At 43.6% G+C, this 14,586-nt stretch overlaps 1 protein-coding gene across 2 annotated transcripts in view; it reads left to right on the top strand.

Moving 5' to 3' along the window:
• The first annotated feature begins 460 nt into the window (after positions 1-460).
• Positions 461-14,586, top strand: part of RAP1GAP2 (RAP1 GTPase activating protein 2) — a 241,162-nt gene continuing 227,036 nt past the window's right edge. The window contains exon 1 of one of the 2 annotated variants that reach the window (XM_030536311.1): positions 461-481. The gene's annotated coding sequence lies outside the window, so the exon portion shown is untranslated. Of the gene's footprint in view, positions 482-12,994; positions 13,123-14,586 lie in introns of those variants that run through there. The other variant, XM_030536309.1, reaches the window with a different exon arrangement.

The following is a 14,586-nucleotide window of genomic DNA, read 5'->3' on the forward strand; positions in this document are numbered from 1 at the left end:
GTCTCTTCCACTGCTGAGCCAGGGGCTTGTTCCACTGATGGCACTTGGTGGAGAGAACACGTAGCACTCTCCTGAAGGTGCCTTCTTAGGCTGCCTAATGTGGTAGCCCAGCACAAACAGCACCATAAGTGTGGCAAGATGCCCTTGCTGGTCCCCATTTATAAACAGAAAAGGGCAACACAAGAAGGAGCGAGGATTCCACTGTAATTCCAGTGATTACATTTCTATTTGATCTTGCAACTCTCCGCCGTTTCCCTGAGCCAAACATTCTTTTGAGTGTGTCTCCCCCTGTCTCTTTGGCTCGACAGCTCTTCCCTAATAAATATTTCAGTTCCATGTAATTCTCATTGTGTGTTATTTATAGGTATGTCAAGGAAGGCCGATTTCGGATCGAGGAGAGAACGCTGACGGCTTTCCAGTGGCTGTACTCCCCGTACCAGCATCATATTGTCAGCCGAGCTGATCTGGCATCACCAAGCAGGTAAACAAACTGACAGACAGAAAACGTTCTTTCATAAGCACTCAAAAAGGTGAAATCTTTCTAATCGCTGACCCTCCCGTAACGGGGTGTTATGAGCTGATTTCCCCAAGCCTGATGGAAGCTCTGAGGGTTCATGCTGCTGCTCCTTCAAGGAGAAGAAAAGTGCCCGCTAGCTGCCCCTCCTTTCGCCTTACCATAAGCAATCTGCCTCTGGTTGGCAAGGATCCTTCTGTAGCAGATGCAAAGGTTACACTGGAAATGGAGATACATTGGAAATCAGCATCCCTGCTTCTCCTTATTGTACAGGATTTTGCCTGAAATGTTTTGTGGGCTACAGGTTGTAAGAAAAAAGCTAAACGCAATACAATAGCCACGCATAAAATGGTGCCAGTAGAGACCATGCTCGGGTCCTGATTCTCAGCTACACTCAAACCTCTTTACACTGCTCTGGTCGTGTACAGGGGCCTCAGGTGAGTGTAAATGTAACTTATGCCCACTTTAAAGGCTCCTTTGCAATGCTGGAGTGAGAACCAGGTCCTTTGTCTTTTGTACACCAAGGCAAGCAATGATCAGTTAACCAACAAGTAGCAGGGAACTGCACAGCCATGAAAAACCCCTCACTCCTCACAGATGGCTATTCTAACACCCGGGCCCAGGAATCTTGCGCTCAGCAAACACGTTAGATGCTCATACGCTATCGTTGTGGCTGATTTGGGTTAGAGGCCCATCTGCTCAAATGACAGTTTGTCTGCTTGTAAAGGGTGGATTCCAGTTGCATTGCTGTATGTAGCAGCCAAGACAAATGGCCTTGAGATAGGAGGCCTGCGTGACTCAGATTAATTGCTGCTGACGGAAGTAAAAATCCTTCATGGCAGCGGGGATATGCTATTTTTCATACTTGCTTTTGGGGGCTAGACAAGTTTTACAGGTTGGGATCCTCAATAATGAAGGAAAAGCAGATACAGATGTTGCTCACGGTAGCATAAATCAGACGTAATTACGCTGAAGACCAAGCTAGTTAGGAGAGGAGAATCAGGGCCCAAGAAGTGTGGGAGCTTGATTCAAAAGTGGAACTGTTTCTCCGGGAGGAAATCTTTTCTTGCAGATAAATTGCTGGAATCAGAGATGGGAAATCCAGGTTCTATTTCTGTCTGCCACAGACATCCTGTATAAACCCTAGTAAGACACTATTAAATCAAAATTCTCCACTCATTCAGGTGCTAGTGTTCTGCTTCCACAAAGCACAGGTGTGAGAATGATGACCCATGGGGCAAAGTAATGGGGAATCAGTCCTTTATCTCTTTGTTCCTGAGTGTCTTCATCTGATGTTAAAAACGCTCCCTTACTTCACAGAGGGGCTGACTAAATTATTATTTGTGAAGTGCTCTGCGCTTCTCTAGCACCTTCCCTCTGAGAATCCCACAGTCTTATTACTGTGGGTGTTCAGTTAAACAGGCCCTCAATCCAAATCACGCCAGATTCTGGAATGTGCGAAAGTGACCTGCAACAACTGAACTTTGAAGGCCAGATTGTCTGCTGAAGTAACTTTGTATAATGCTATGGACTAAGGCTGGAATTTACAAAAGAGCCTCAGATTTCTAGGTGCCCCATCGGGATTTCATTTGAAAATCCCAGCCAAAGTTCTTAATCAGTTTTACAATCTGTCCAAGAACAGAGATACAGCCAGCTGTAATAAATATTGGGTCAAAGTCTCCACTGGTGGAACTGTCTTGAAGTCAGTGGAGTTATTTTAACAGAGTGCTTGGCCTGCTATTCATAATGTGTAGGATGTTCAAAAGCCATTAAGCGACTGAGGTGCACAAATCCCATTGAGAGTCGCCTCAGCACTTTTGAAAATCCCACTCACAAGCAGTTCAACTGGCTCTACTACATGTACACAGTTTTGCCAATGCTCAGGACTTTGTTTTGAGTCTCATCATGATATCTGGTTTGTTTCTTAAAGTCCCAGTTCCTGGAGTCATGTGAATACATGAGAATCTCAGCTTTCTTTCTTTCTTTTTTTTTTAAAGTAGGTTTCATCTCCTTATGAACATAAGAACGGCCATACCGGGTCAGACCAAAGGTCCATCTAGCCCAGTATCTGTCTACCAACAGTGGCCAATGCCAAGTGCCCCAGAGGAAGTGAACCTAATGGGCAATGATCAAATGATCTCTCTCCTGCCATCCATCTCCATCCTCTGACAAACAGAGGCTAGGGACACCATTCCTTACCCATCCTGGCTAACAGCCATTTTTGGACTTAACCACCATGAATTTATCCAGTTCTCTTTTAAACGCTGGTATAGTCCCAGACTTCACAAACTCCTCAGGTAAGGAGTTCCGTAAGTTGACTATGTGCTACGTGAAGAAGAACTTCCTTTTATCTGTTTTAAACCTGCTGCCTAGTAATTTCATTTGGTGACCTCTAGTTCTTATATTATGGGAATAAGTAAATAACTTTTCCTTATCCACTTTCTCCACATCACTCATGATTTTATATACCTCTATCATATCCCCCCTTAGTCTCCTCTTTTCCAAGCTGAAGAGTCCTAGCCTCTTTAATCTTTCCTCATATGGGACCCTCTCCAAACCCCTAATCATTTTAGTTGCCCTTTTCTGAACCTTTTCTAGTGCCAATATATCTTTTTTGAGATGAGGAGACCACATCTATACACAGTATTCGAGATGTGGGCATATCATGGATTTATATAAGGGCAATAATAGATTCTCAGTCTTATTCTCTATCCCCTTTTTAATGATTCCTAACATCCTGTTTGCTTTTTTTGACCGCCTCTGCACACTGCAGAGAAAAGCTTGAAAACACAATGCAAGTGCACCCTAAAGGCTAAAAGACAGAAATTAAAGAAAAAGTACTTCCAGATTATTAAATTTAATGATTTCTAAGCCAATCCCACATTTTTTTTTGGGACCTGACTCATGATTTTTATACACTTGAGGCATATATTAAAAATTAAACAGAAGCAGCAAGCTGCATATCGCATAGACTGAAGTGTTGAGTGTACCTAAAATATCTGAAGAATATTTGTTCCAATACAGAGATTTCATTCAGTGCCTACCTTCTTTCCTTCAAAGCTCACTGAAAATACATCTCTGAGCCACTGATCTGAGAGGCACTATAGTTTTCTTTGCCTGCAATGCATATGCATGTCTGTCATTTTAAATAGTGTTTTGTGATAAAACACCAATTAACATACAAATCCAGTGGACCAGAAGCAACACATAACACTGTACCTATTTTCCTGCTTTTCAAGAGCCTTGAAAAACACCTCTGCACAGATACACATCTAAAAGCTTTTCCTTTTTCTTTCAGGAGCAGTTTTGCTCCAGGCACTCTTAAGAGTTCTGAAGTATTTACCTGCCCGGATTCACTTGAACAAAAATATCAAGACAGGCAAAGAAGAGCTGGAAACAAAGAGAATTTAATGGAGCTAGATGCTCAGAGAGAGAGAGAGAACCCTTTCTAACTGGGGATGAGAGAACTATAAGGAAGGGTGAAATTCACCCCATGCAAAGAGCCAGCACAAGCCCTATGTAAGCCCTTAAGATAAGCTCCACTGGGTTTTGGGGCATAGCCCTTGTGCTAGCCCACCATGCGCTGGTGAATTTCTCCCTGTGTGGTGTGGTTTTGTTCTGCTTTGGTAGAACTTCCTGGGAGGAATTCCATATGTGGCACTACGGCCCAGGACCAGACATGATGGGCATCGTTTTGCTCTTGGTTACATGTGTGTCACTCAGCAGGAAGTCTCAGGAGTGAAGTGAGAGCAAAATCAGGCCTGTTATACCAGTATCTCCCCCACCCCCTCCACTGCCCCATGGAGAAAGAAAATACCACGGTGAGGATATGGTAACGTGGAGAGAAGGCAGGATTTAGAACTAAGGGCCAAATTTGCGCAAAGACCTCAAAGCCAGATTTTCAGGAGGGAGCTTTTCAAAGGCTGAGTGCGGCCCGCAATTCCCACTGACTTTGGGTGCCTTTTGCACCTTTGAAGATCTCCCCCCAAAATGCTCAGGACCCCCAGTTAGGGCCAGATTTTCAAAAGAGACCAGCACCTGGTGAGCTGACCTCTTTTAAAAATTCTGTCCCAAGTCTTAGCAACAAGATGACTGCTCGAGCGTCTCGCTTTTGCGTGTGCTATAAGCCATAATAGTTTCCCTTATTGTTTTAAGAGCAGACGTGAATTTGAATACATACGTCATTCATCTGACAAATGTTTTCTTCAAATGGTGATTTCTCAGCAAGGGACCATCCAGAAGGACTTTGTAATTGCCCCTCTGCAGTTGGCCAAGCGTTTATTTTATTAAAATTACCAAGCTACCTGTTAATTTTAACTGATCTTTGCAAATCACCACTCCTGCTTGCATTAATCTTGTTGTTGATGCATTGTTACCCTGCCAAACGCAGAACTTAAGTGCAAGAAATGTAATCCATGATTAATGTTCAGTATGGTTAGCGCTAATTGCAGTCGATTATTTGATTTTCTCAGTGGGTGGGGAAGTTACTTGGAAAAAATGTAATAAAATATGTGGAAAATCAGTGGCTAGATTAAGTGATGCATCGAACATTGTGTGCTGAGTTATGTGACGAGATGTGATGTGATGAACAACATAATGATGGTTAATGGAGTGCATTGGAAACCGCCAAAGCCAGTGTCTCTGAAGCAGGGGTTCAAAGACATTTCTTTCAACCCCTGCTTCAGAAGCAATGGCTTTCGCGGTCTCCAGTGCACTCCATTAACCATCATTATGTTGTTCATTACATCGCACCTCGTCACGCAACTCAGCACACAATGTTTGATGCATCCCTTCATCTCCAGACTCCACCCACAAAATAAGCTCTGCCTGCTCAAGATGCCAGTAATGAGCTGCTGCCCTCAGCAGATATATGAACTTGGATGCTCTTTGGGTTCTGTTTCTTCTTGGTGGGGCTCAGATCCCTTGCTTGGCTCCTTCTGCTTGGCTCTTTTGTGACTGGGGAAAAAATATATCGTCCAGGTCCACCCACACTAAAATTTGCAGTCACCCACAATCGACTGTGTAGGTCTTCATAGTACAATGCACTGTCTCCCGTCTTACATGCTTGAGCAGTGAAATAGTCAGCAATGTTGACCTTTAAAATATCGTCATCAGAATTAGCACCCGTGGAAATGAATAGAGAAATGCAAACCTCAGAGCTGTTGCATCAGGTTCCCTGCAAACTCAGAGCGTTGCCCCTGGATTGGTTGCAATTGGTTCACATTTTCCAAGATTTCTTCCATGGCATCTAGAGACTCACCTCTTTTAAAATGAAAGCTGAGACTCTCTGGAGAATAAGAAGGCAGTTTGGGAGCAATGTTGGTGTGTTGGATCCATGCTTGTGTACTCCCAGCTCAAATCCTGCCTCAAAGTAACACTGTATATTGTGTACTCTGTGATGCTGAAGTTTTAATTTCCTCTGTTTAGTGTTTCTTCTGAGGAACTGTCTCCTTGTTTATTTTTGGTCTTTGCTGGTCTGTTTAGTAACGCACTGCTACATCTCTGTATCTAATTGCACCCAACCGCTGTAGCAGAGACCATATTTTGTTTTCCAGTCTGCCTTTGGAGATTATTAATAGTGGAGATGCAGCATGTGCTAGGCATCAGAGTGCAGGATGAGGAGTCTGGAAAACCAAGTTCTAGTCCTGGCGCTGCCACGGGTGCAGTCTATGGCCTGATGTAAATCGGAGCCCCTCTGAGAGCTGACAAGGAAAGATCTAGATTTGAGTACATATGAGGGTAGAAATGCTTCTTATTGCTGCTGTTTTAGACATGGACACACTTAGCATGTCTGTTGGGCTAGGCGCTGCATGTGTGGCACATCGCGCTTCTGGGGTGGAATGACATGCCTTTTCCCATGACTAGTGACATAATCACATTTCAAAGCAGGGTTCTAATCGATACAACTCTGAGAGATTAGCTGGTGGCTGTTAGGAGATCGCAGTTCATTTCCTGCTTCTGTACTGAAAGCGTAGAGAGATTCCCTAACTAGTGCCATGTTGCTGCTTTGGTTCAGGAGTAGTTTGAATGTGTTAAGATAGTCTTGATGGACTGGGTCTCCGATTGTCTGACCAAAATAGCCAGAGCACGATAATAGCTAACACTTGTAACCCTCATCGCCTGCAGACCTCAAAACATTTTACAGAGATGGTTAAGCATGACTATTCCCATTTGACACCAGGTCAAATTAAAATTAAGCTTGCTGCAGGTTTGTAGTGTGTATTATTTGTATAGAAGTAGGGACCAATGATGCCTACCAGGAGCAGGCCTCATTGTGCTCGATGCTATAGAAACACATAGAAGACCAGTCACTGCCAGGACAAGCCTATGTAGAATCTAGAAGCACGGTAACATCATTTTGATCCACTTTCATTTCTATAGCTGCAATTCATTCACAATATGTTAATAGTACAGAATCAAGTCTGCTATGTAAACAAAGTGTTTGTTTTGAAAGCCTTATGAGGGTACATGAATGGGCCAGAATGTCCATCAGAAATGTGATGACCATCAGTAAATTCCTCATTATTAAATCGAGACTTTCTCTGGGTAATGTGAAGCAGAGGCTTTGTCTGTGTTTGTATAAGGGATGACCCTGTGCAAAACACCCTGGGAGCAAGCAAGATTAAATCCTACAACAGAATCCAAGAAGTTAGAGGTGAAAATGACCTAATAGGTCTTGTCATCCCTATCTCAGGAACAAGTGTAGCATTGCTCACGATGGCATATTTTTCAAGTGGTTTGTCCTCCTGGCTTCTTCTGGCCACCACTTCTGGGCCCTTCCTGTTCTAAAAGGTTCCGCATCCCCCAAATGTTATAAAATCATATAGGGAACAAGCGAATAAAAATAAGTGACAGAACAGTAAGCCAAATGGGCAATAATGTGTTATGTTTGTCAGAGGAAGAGTTAGTCATTGATGGTAAATAAAACCATGTTGGAACTGAACCAAATCCCACTGTTCACAACTCCCCCTGAATTCTGAGGAAGCTCTGAGCTGGATCCAGACTTTGTGACTCAGGCCTATCTCAGTAAATAAAAACTAACGGTGGAATCTACCTCTTTGCAGAGAGACAGCATGAGGACTGGGCCCTGCCAAGACAAGTCACTCACCCTAAATGAATACCCTGCTTATTACCTCAGCACATCAATGCACAGATGAGAAGGAGAATACCTGTCCCTCCCCCAGACTTCCAATGCTACTTCAGTGGTTGAGCTCTTCTAGACTGCAAAGGAAGTAGCGAGGAAGGCCCCACTTCCAGAAAATCAGTCTCTCAGCATGCTGATCGTATTTCAGTGGCTCCTGCCCATCTCTCTTCATAGAGCCTGCAACGTACTTTCTGATTGGGGTGCAAATTATGTCACTTCGCATTATCGAGGCGATGGGATACATTCATGGTGACAAGGTAATGGCCACTTCTGAATATTGCATTGCAGGGTTTTTTATCTCCCTTCATAGCAAGGCTCTTTGCAATTTCCAGACACCCTGGAGTCCTGACAGGACTTGATTTTCCTTTGATGGAAAAAGCAGTCATGAAGAGCTGACAATCACACGTAGCTCTGTGCAGTGACACTTCTTTTGCATAATAACTGCTGTTGGTCACAGTGTGATATTTACAGGGCTTCAATTAAAGAACATTTTTGGTGCCTCAAGTGGCATCCCAATCGCAAGATGCTATAAGGAGTTTCAGGCTGTCACAGCAATCATGTGTCACATTAATAATACCACAGCCTCTATGTTGCCATTCCTTTCTTTGCATAATGATCGCTGACCCAGTTCTGACAAGAGGAGGTACAATTTGGCAGAAGGATTAATAGCAGGTATGCTTAATACATCTGTATAAATTCACTTAATGATCGTGTTCAAGAAAAGCCATCTTGGCCATCTGGTAACAAGAACATGGATATTGTTGCTTATGGATTTCACATCACCTGGTTATAGAAATGTTTCAAATTCTTCTTCTCCCACCAGCACCCAAGTAGCCCCTTGTGCAGTAATGTTCTGCCTGGAAATTCAGACCACATCCTCAGCTCATGTAAACTGGCATTCCGCCCCTGACTTTGATGGCTCTACACCAGTTTACATCCCCTGAGGATCTGGCTCACCAAATCTAGAGGCAGTACTCCCAGGAATGACTACATCATGCTCTAGCCAATCCGTGTGGTAGAGGTCTTCTGGGGAGAGATGCCTTTTGAAGTAGGAGGAACCAGCATCACTGCGAGTGGCAAGGGTAGAGCAATACGGACTCTGAGGTAAGAGTTTGGATGGTGCACACGACATCTCTGAAAATAAGCTAATGGAAATGAAATCAATACACTACATCGAATTTAGCTTATGCGAAACTTCTACAAACCCAGGAGGCTTTCAGTAGCAATTAAGGCCAGCAAACTCCCCATGTTATCTGAATTTCATGCACAGATACGTATTTATGTTCTCCTGTGTATACAGCCTCATCTTCATTTGGAAAGAGTGTGCCACACGCTTTCGGAGTTATCTAGTTCCTGGTATTTTCGGGTAAGGATAGACGAGAAACGGGACAAAATATGATGTGGATCCCAACCTAAGAGGCATGTAAAGAAAATAAGCCACCATAAGTGAACACACAAAAGACCAGCTGTTGCTTAGAGCAGTTGCTGACAAAGATAGAACAGAATTATAAACCACAGAATCTGGGATCCTGAGACAGAAAGTTGCCTTACAAAACTGTGTATACTCACTCACACTGAGGCTAACTCTGCTCTCAAATTGGTGTAAATCAGATATAACCCTGTAAAGTGAATGGATCTTCCCAAAATAAAGCTGTCGCGGGAGGGGAATCAGACCTGTTTTCCCTTTTTTGCTGCTCTCAGTGGTGTTCACGGTGTTGCTAATGGTGTCTGGTCTATTTAGATTGTTGGGGTCTTGGGGTGCTACTGAAGTATAAATAAGCATAGACAGACTAGCTGAGTCAGTTGTCCACTACAGCTGAGATGAAAAAGCTGGCCAAGGCCTGATTTCTCCAGTGCCTTGTGCTAACGTGTCTATTTCCACCTGTGCAAAGTGGCTATAAAAAGCTGCCACCTGTATGAGTGAGTAATGGGAGAATTCTAGTTTGGTAGCAGTTTAGGCCTACTTTTCACAGCTGTCAATAACTATCCAGGGTGCAGAGCAGTGCACAATAACTGGAACAAAAAGAATAACTGGAAAAAATATGTAAGATGATTTAGAAACAATGCTCTTTATCTCACCAGTCATGCTGAGATCCTATTTGCTTTCCAAATCCTTAATATTCAAGTACACACAACATTTTTTATTAGTTTATTGTCCCAGTGGCCTTTCTCGCTCCGGGTTATTGGGGCACTGTGTAAAACCAAGTGTTTCTATTTTTAAAAATTGTTAACTTCTTGCTTCCCTACGTAATCTTTGTCTGTTTCACCTAACTTGAGCTGACAGTTTCTTTACCCATAACTATCTCTAGGCATGCTGTGTCTTTGTATGGAGACGTACAATGAACGTGAAACCAATACAAGCGCAGAACGAGATGACATTATATTATCACATGGCAAAAACCATAGTCTGAAATGTTTTATATTTATATGTAAATATATTACATAGCTCTAAAATGTTTGGTCGGATATTAATTTTATCCAGAGTCTTATTTATAGAGGCCTTGAAATACAGTAAATGCAAAAGAAAAGGGTCAAATTTGATTGAGGAGTTGGAGTGGCACACAAAAGCTTTTCATCTGTACGTCACCATTTCAACTGGGGCCCCTGCCAGTAGTGACAGGAAGTAGTTACCATCCAGTGTCTGTTTGGGAACTAGGTGAAACAGAGTTGGGGACACAGTCCAGTTCCTAGTGGCAGATGTCTGAATCTCAAAAGCTAATTCAGCAGGGATGATAAGCATTCAAGTAGTCCTATAGGGTAAAATTTTCAAACGCACCTAGGTGGCTTAGGTTCTAACTCCTATTGACTTTCAGAGAGATTTAGGCTCTAAAGTGCCTGAGTCACTTTTGAAAATGGGACTTAGGATCCTAAGTCACTTAAGGTTTTTTTTGAAAATTTGAGTTCAGTGGGACTATCCAGGTGCTTTATATTAGGCACATTCTGATGTTCATTGCTGAATTAGGCCTTAAGAGTGTGTGTGTTCTAGATTAAATCCAATGTCCCAGTTCCTGATAGGCTTTCTGGGTCTGGATTCTTTTGTGTTCACATTGGCCTTTCCACACTAGTGTTGCATAGGAGCAAGCCATTTAACTACTTATATTGTAAGCTCCTTGGGGCAGGGACTGTCTTTTTGTTCTGTGTTTGTACAGCGCCTAGCACAATGGGGTCCTGGTCCATGGTAGGGCTGCCAGGCATCCGGCTTTTAACTGGAACGCCCAGTTGAAAAGGGATCCTGGCAACTCCAGTCAGCACTGCTGACTGGGCCATTAAAAGTCTGGTCAGTGGCGCACATGGCTCCTGGAAGCAGCCAGCATGCCCCTGCAGCCTCTAGGTGATGGGGCAGCCAGGGAGGCTCCGCACACTGTCCCCTCTCCGTCCCGAGTGCTGGCTCACAGCTCCTATTGGCTGGGAACCACAACCAATGGGAACTGTGGGGGCAGTGCCTGCGGGCGCGGGCAGTGCACACCATGCAGAGCTGCCTGAACACCCCTCTGCCTAGGAGCTGGACATGCTGGCTGCTTCTGGGAGCCGCAGGGAGCCTGACTTAGCCCGGCTGCAATTTTTACCAACCCGGTGCTATCTGAGGTAAGTGCCACTTGCCTGGAGCCTGAACCCCCACCTGCACCCCAACCCCCTGCTTCAGGTCAGAACCCTCTCCCGCACCTTAACTCCCTCCCAGAGCCTACACCCCTGCCCCAGTCCTGAGTTCCCCTCCTGGAACCTACACTCCACACTCCCTCCCACACTCCTACCACAGCCCTGTTCCCCCTCCCACACCCCAACCCCCTGCCCCAGCCCTGAGCCCCCTCCTGCACAGCAAACCCCTCATCCCTAGCCTTGCCCCAGAACCTGCACCACCAGCCGGAGCCCTCGCCCTCTCCCATACCCCACCCCCCTGCCCCAGGTCAGTGAAAGTGAGTGAGGGTGGGGGAGAGTAAGTGACAGAGGAAGGGAGAGATGGAATGAGTGGGGGCAGGACCTCAGAGAAGGGGTGGGGCCTTGGAGAAGGGGGCGGAGCAAGGTATTCCGTTTTGTGCGATTAGAAAGTTGGCCGCCCTAGTCAATACATAGGGCTCCTAGGCACTTTAGTAACAATACATCTAACAATCTGGGGTGTGTGTGTATCTGTGCACAAACACTGTAATGTTCACAGGTCTTAAGGTCTAACACTTGCTAATATTTTAAAAAAATCTTATAAATTGCTGATAAACCATGGTGCTAACCTTAGTATAAATATATAGATAGTTCTAATCCACATATATAGATGTTTATGTATTCTGCAAAATCCAGAATGTTGCCTAAACTGGCCACCATCCACTAGGGGGCAGGCCAGATTCTTTGCTGGTGTAAATTAGCGTTGCTCTGCTAACTGAATTAAGCTAGGTCGATATTAGCTACTTTTAAACTGATTTAAGTTAAACCACACCAGGGCATTGCACTGATTTGACTAAATCTATTTCTAAACCAGTTTGATTAAATTTCTGCAAGTCTAGTATAGACCCAGATTAAACCACTTGACAGGGTTACACCATTAGCCCGATTTTGACAGCCAGGAGAGGGGATGCAACATAAACTGGGCTGAGACTTAGAAAGCATAGGTCAAATAGAGGCCAGTAGAATTTTTGCCATTTATTTTAGTGGGGGCTTTGGTCCTTAAGGGCTTTTATTTGAAATCCAGTCATGATCCCTGTCTTTCTTTATTTCAATCATACCGTCACATCCCAGCAATGGATATGTGCAGTATTAGAGACTCTGCTTTCAGAACTTAATCAGAAGGGTTTAGGTTTTTTTAATAAATGGCTGAGCCCTTCCTTTTTAGAGGAAAACAAAAAGATTGAATAGGCTGGAGGAGCTTCAGCTTTCGTAAATTGGTGTTGCTCCATTGACGTCAACATCAATTTACACCAGCCGAGGATCTGGCCCAATGATTTAATGCTTAATACCCTCTCTCCATCATTTTTACCCCAGCCATCCCCAGTAAGTCTCAGATTCTCAGCCTGCTACCTCCTTTAAAATGCACATACCTTTATTCCAATTTTTCTAATCTAAAAGCTGGCTGAGTCCACATGGGTGGAATAGAGGGGATCGGCACAGATATATTTTTAAAAAATATTCTTTTGCATCCAACAACGGTCGCCCTAATGCAGTCAAAACACTTAAAAACAACTCTTTTGTTTCCTTTAAAAAGCACAGAAGGATTGCTGTGATAAACAGCACCCGGGAGCTGTTAAAGCCCCCTTGTGGCAGTGAGTATTGTTGGTGTTTTGCCAAAAGCCCATGGAGCATTAAAACAGCAGGTTGGCAAAGCCAGACACATAATCTACTAAAATCAACAATGCAATAGCTGCAGCTCCACGTCAGGAGCACTGTGTGGCTGGAGCAATTACATTTCTCTGCATATATTTAGCCTTGATGGTAACAGTAAGTGTAAATTTTGCATAGAGAGAGCAGCAAGGAAATCAAGGTAAGATACTGTTTGAGTCTTGCTAAATTTGAACTATGGTCACAATATATAGCAATATTTGAGGATCATGTGGCTATCCATATGTGAAGTAGAAAATGTATACACAGCAGCTCTTTAATGGAAAATGTGTTTACATACTCTCTAAAGTACATAATAGTCCTTGTCTCTCTACTGTATGTTTGTGTGCATATAAATTAAGGCATGTCTGGAGGAGCTATTGTTTCAGTGTCTTACAAATATCAATTTGTGTGTCTGTGTTAAATGTGTAATGACTAACGTTGAACAGGAAGGCTTTATACATTAGATGCATGTGTGAACACCAAGAATATCCTCCTTGATTCGAATGTGTGATCTGTATGTAAGCTACTGTCTCATGCTACATTTATTTGGAACAGCAAATGATTCCAAGGCTGATGTGGAAATTTGAAAATTCAAAGGAGGCAACTTCAAAAGGTCTCTTCAGTGCTCTGCTTGCCTGTGTCAAGGGGGAATTCGTGATTGTTTGTGCTCTTTTCAAATGGCTTTTTTACTAGAACTGTGTAGGGGGACATTCTGCCTGCTGACAGACACCACCTCTGTGAACATGCATCTCTAAAGTACCGGATGCTTGACATAAATAGGACAATGGAGAAGCTTTCTCTAAATATATATCTTTACTATCGCAGTAGAATGTTTTCAGTAGAGACCCTCTTTCCCTTTCTTGCGTTTGTAGAAGATCTCTCGCTTATCTTGAGAAGACAGGACATAATGCATGCTCATCAAGCATGTACGGTGCACAGCACTGATCTTGTCAGTCTCATCTCTGTGGGCAAGTACAAACAGCGAACCCTGTTCGTGAGCTATACCACAGCAGTGATAAGGGATGGGAGATTGGTTATTTGCATCCCAGGTGTAAAAAGGGAATGAGATTTTGTCTTCTATCCTGATTTTGTGTATTCCAGGCACTGCCTGTCTTTAAGACCCTTGTTGTTATAGTATTGCAAGGGACATAGTATCTGCCCACACGGCACATTATATTCAGGATTGGAAATCAGCCAGTGATTCTAAATTCAGACCAAGAAGTGGGATTCAGACAGCATAACTCAGTTTTTGTGTGTAGCAGGTTTAACTAATCTCTTTCTTCCTTCACAATAGATGCGTCGTAAAGGGTAGCTGATGGTAGCCCTATGAATAAATATGCTCTGCTTCTATACCAGATCTTTTCTGCACCTCTCCTCTTTCATTCTTGTTTGCTAAGGCTATTTGCATGAAAATAGGATGATTTTTTGTGTGTGTGTGAGTCTGCTTTTGCCGCCTGTTCTGCACCTGAAGTCAGAATCACTTGCGTATCACTATTGGCTGTGATGGAGACAGATATATGACTCCAACCTCAGCCCGAGGAGGTAGAGATTAGCCAAAACCAAGGTCATGAATCTGAACCCCTCCAATTTCATGTGGAGCACAGATCCATGCCTACCCCTGGTT

The sequence above is a fragment of the Gopherus evgoodei genome, chromosome 17 (assembly GCF_007399415.2).
Source record: "Gopherus evgoodei ecotype Sinaloan lineage chromosome 17, rGopEvg1_v1.p, whole genome shotgun sequence".
NCBI classification, from domain to species: Eukaryota; Metazoa; Chordata; order Testudines; family Testudinidae; genus Gopherus; species Gopherus evgoodei.